Source organism: Seriola dumerili, unplaced genomic scaffold, assembly GCF_002260705.1.
Source record: "Seriola dumerili isolate Sdu_G_001 unplaced genomic scaffold, Sdu_1.0 BDQW01000166.1, whole genome shotgun sequence".
Taxonomy (NCBI): Eukaryota; Metazoa; Chordata; class Actinopteri; order Carangiformes; family Carangidae; genus Seriola; species Seriola dumerili.
The window spans coordinates 639,837-644,836 of NW_019174421.1; the positions used below are offsets into that span (position 1 = coordinate 639,837).

General features: G+C 42.4%; 1 protein-coding gene across 1 annotated transcript in view; it reads right to left on the reverse strand.

Annotated features, from left to right (window-relative positions):
• rapgefl1 (Rap guanine nucleotide exchange factor like 1) overlaps window positions 1–5,000 on the reverse strand; it is a 33,236-nt gene that overhangs the window by 773 nt on the left and 27,463 nt on the right. The window lies entirely within an intron of this gene.

A 5,000-nucleotide genomic window follows, 5' to 3' on the forward strand; every position in this document is an offset into this window, starting at 1 on the left:
AGGAGAGATACACACGTGCAGGGACAGAAATAAAAAGCTAAGACTACACTGTTAATCTATAAAGTGTATAACAGTTTGAAATGGCAAACCCACCATGCAGTTCTGTGGTCAGGATATAAATCACAAACTGCCTGACACACCAGGACACACACCCAACACATTGCCTTCATAATAGTTTTGGAGGACATTCATTGACATATTGCATTCCCTCAGCCCTAACCTAAACTGACCTGAACCTTAAAACCAAATCAGCGCTTTTATTTCGGGGATAGCCTAAATGTCTCACTAGTGTAGACTGTTCTCACAGTGTAGACATGTCCTCACAGTGTAGACATGTCCTCACAGTGTAGATATGTCCTTAGTGTAGATTGCTTCTTAACAGTGTAGACATGTCCTCACAGTGTAGATATGTCCTACAGTGTGACATGTCCTCACGGTGTAGACATGTCTCACGGTGTAGACAGTCTCACTGGTGTGACAATGTTTACAGTGTAGACATGTCCTCACATTGTAGACATGTCCTCACAGCGTAGATATGTCCTAACAGTGTAAGACATGTCCTCTACGGTGTAGACATGTCTTCACAGTGTAAGATATGTCTCAAGTGTAGCATGTCTCAAGTGTATGAACTGTAGACTAACTGTTTTTGGTGTTCTGGTGCTCGCTGGTCTTAATGGACTCACCTCTTGCATGGACACTCAGAGATGAAAACTGATATCCGTCTTCTTTGTCCGTAAACAAGATTTTTAATAAGTTTGACAGTTCTTTAAGGTGGCAGTTCCACAGAACCGGTCAGGGGTCAGAATATCCCAGAACATTGACTTCTATGTAAACAATTCCAACTTTTCAAAGACATCTGTTTGTCTGTCTCCAGTTTCTGCAGGGTTACACTCGGAATCTTCCTACGTCACATCAGGAAGTCGTCTGTCCTGTCGGGTCGGGAGATTCTGGCTTGTCGAGAGAGCTCCAGTACATTGTGAAGACCAACCAGTTCTGCCTGGGAACCTCATACTGGTGGCCGTCACAATCAGCCGGAGTCAGGAACACGAGCGTTAACGTGACCTTAATCAGTCTGTGGACATGTTGTCCTTGATGTGTTTGATTGGATTTGATCTTGTTTTTATATTTAAATTGTGATTTTGACAGAGTTCACTTTTAAATTTACACATAAACTGGTTAGATATGTTTTATAACTCTGTATAGCGTACACAGAGTTTTTATGAGATAACAGTTTTAAATCAAAATATCTGGTCAAGAAAACTTAAACAGATGCAGCATTTCCCTAAAGTGTTTCAGTATCCATGTTTCCAGTAAATGCATTTGATAATATGTTAGCTACCAAAGATGATGTGTTTTTATTGGCTTCGATAGACGACGCTGAAACCTCTGCACTGTTTCCTGTTGTCTGGATAAAGTTCACGTATCCATATCTCCAGTGTGCTTAGATAGATAGCTATATTCAGTACAAAAACATGACCTGTTGTTTTTAATTCAGTGTCATACAAGCTCAAAGGGAATAATTCCACCATAATATTCCACAGGCTTTTAATGTGAAACACCTGCAGGAAGTGATTTTCCCCTCGACGTTAGAGGCAAGCAGTGAGGGCAAAGTAGAAGCAAAACAAATGATAAAAAATTTTTATATATTGTTATTGTATATTGTTTTTTATTAACGTCTCCATATGCACATAACATTTATTTTAATGAATCATTGATAAATTGTTTCTGCGTGTTTCAGAGAAGCGTGTTTCGTCCCAGCGATGAGCGTGTTCAGCCAACTGGGAGTCAACACTCCCTGTTCACTCAACAAACAACACTTTGTGAACTCGACTGGAAATCACTGGTGAGGAACTGATTGATCGATCTGGTTTTATGGTTGATTGAATTGATTGATTGACTTAGAGCAGATTCAGCCAAGAAATAAACTTTTTCCTTTTGAATTAAATTTAATGAAATGAAAGTATTTATCAATATAACGTGCAGGTTTTATTCTGAAAGGAAAACTCAGGATACATTCATGACTTCATGTTTTCATAAAGAACAAAACAGAAATGAATTAATTGACATTAAGACATACAATATGTTGTTTGTGAAAAGGTGGAATTATATAAAAATGCATCTCAGAAATTACAATGGACAGATGTAAGTGAAGTGTTTCTTCTTTGTTGAAGAGGGCGGGGGCCACTGCATGGCCCCTGGAGGCCTGGAGGGTGATGAGGCCTGAACAGGGAGCAGCCTGGTGTTTCTCTCCGTGTTGTGTTATTACATTTATAACAGAGACAAACCGTGTGTGTGTTTATATCTGATGATGGCGTTCCCCAGCTTCTCTTTCTGAGGAGTCCACTGGACGCCAAGGCGACAGCAAACTGCACGACATGTCGCAGAGGAGTGGCCAATCAGCTGGTGGTGTTTGGACTGGAGCTCTCAGCTGCGTCCACGAGTCAGTCAGACTGTTTGTTCTTTAAAGTGAATGACACGAAAACCAAATTGCTGCCGACAGTTCAGAGTGGGCATTTTGTTTATGATATACATTATAAATATTTATTAAAAATAGAGAGTGGAAAGAAGGAAGTGTTGCTGCAGCTGCTGCTCAAGACACGAAAGATTCAGAGAGTTGATGGCGTTTTGTCCTCTTCTCTCGTTGGTTCTCCTGCAGGTGGATTTGTGTGTTACGTGTTTCACGGAGAGGCAAGTCGCGCTGGCGCCCTGAATCTGGAGCTGGTACTCGCAGGCTGCAGCGAGGGTTGCAGCACTGGGGCACGGGAGATCCCTGCCAGTGTCAGTCGCTGCGGAAGAGGATCCAGCTGCTCGCAGTTCATCAAATCGCAGCTCTGTGAGTTCAGATCAGAACCGAGTCCGATCTTCTCTCATGTATTAAAAAATCCTGCCTCCTGTTTTCAATTGACGTCAGCACAAAAAGCAGAATCTGCAGACGGTCAATGACAGTAATTAAACCAAGAAGTGATATTGATCATCAATGACGTTGATTGGTTTCTGTATTTGTCTTTAAACATAGATTAAGTTGAACAAACAATAAGTTGATTAATGGATCAGCAGATGAACATCTTTGGCTTTTAGACTCTTGGTCGAACAAATGAAATAATTTGAAGACGTTGCTCAGAGAAAACAGGGACAGTTTTTAAAAAATGCTCTCTCGCTCTTTATAACAACAGAAAGCCAGGAACGTCCAGATCCCTGTGTTGAACAGTGTGTTTCTGTGTGTTGTGTGTTGGTGGTGTGGTGTGCGTGCGTAGGTGTGCGTGTGTGTGTGTGTTTCAGCTGTAAAGAGGCAGCAGGATGCTGTCGTTCTCCCCGCTGTGGTTCTGGGTCCTGGATAATCCCGCTTCCAGCCAGACTACGACTCACTGGGAGGCTAGGCACTTCACCTGTGTGTGTGTGTGTGGGTGTGTGTATCTGTGTGTGTCTGTGTGTGTGTGTGTGTGTGTGTATTGTGTTTGTGGGTCTGTGTGTGTGTGTGTGTGTGTGGAGGCCAGCAGTGAAGTTCATTAGGGGTCACGTTTGTTTTTCGGGTGATTCTTCAGTTCAAAAAGAACAAGTCCTAATTTATATTTTGGGTCTTCATGTCGTTTTAACTTGAGCTGCGAATGACAATTATCTTATATCAGTAGTTAATCTGAATCATTAACAATTTTAATGAATATTTAAAATTGAAGGCAACATTACAGGACAGATTTTGTACAGCTGGGATTGGTAACAGCTGGATTTTGAAGTGAGGGACGACATCATCAGTAACAGAATCTTGTGTCCAGATAGATTCAAAGAGCTGAGAAGCTTTTCAACTGTATGTGCTCGATGTAATGATTCACGTGTGTGTTGTGTGTGGAGTGTGGGTGTGTGGTGTGAGTGTGTGTGTGTGTGTGTGTGTGTGTGTGTGTGTGTGTGTTGTGTGTGTGTGTTGTGTGTGTGTGTTCAGGACTGCCGGGGAAGTTCAGGAAGAGTTTCAGAGTTTGAGAGCATCGAGTGAGTAACAGGTTTTTCCTGTCTTCAATTGTGTCATTAGTTAATTAATGAGTTTAATTATTGATCAATTCGGATGAAAACTTCATCATGTTCATTTGTGACTTTTTTTTGGGTTCAAAATAAACTTTTATAAGGAGTGATTGATTTAAAGAGTAAGCTGCTCCTGACAACGACGTCTCTTGACTGATATTATGGGCTGATCATCAACATGAATTAACTAATTTAATATTCAGCTATAATGAGGATGGATGGGATATTGATCTTCTGATCGATCGGTTTGGGGATTTGCTTTCTTACAGGACCCGTCAGGAACCATAAGTCCTACAGAGACCTGATCAGCAGCCTGAGCTCACTGATCGCCTTCACACCTTGCTGCTTAAAGGTAAACACACACAACACACACACACACACACACACACACACACACACACACACACAACACTCTCACACACACCACACAACACACACACACACACACAACACACACACACACAACACACACTCAACACACACACACACAGACCACACAACACACACTCACACACACACAGGCTCTCACACACACACAACACACACACACACACATCAGACACACACAGACAACAATCTACACACAACACTCTCACACAACAACACACACACACACAGCCACACAACACACACACACACACACATCTCAACACACACACAGACACAATTCTCACACACACAACACACACACACACACACTCACACACACACACAGCACACACACACACATCTACACACACACACCTCTCAACATTCTCACAAACACACACACACTCTCACACACACACACACTCAACACACACACACACACACACACAACAACACACACACCTCTCACACCTCTACACACACACTCTCACACACACATTACCACACACTCTCCACACGACATCACAGACACACACACACACGGACATCAGCTCTCCACACACACACACACACACCACACACACACACACAGACACAGTCTCTCACACACGGAGCACAAC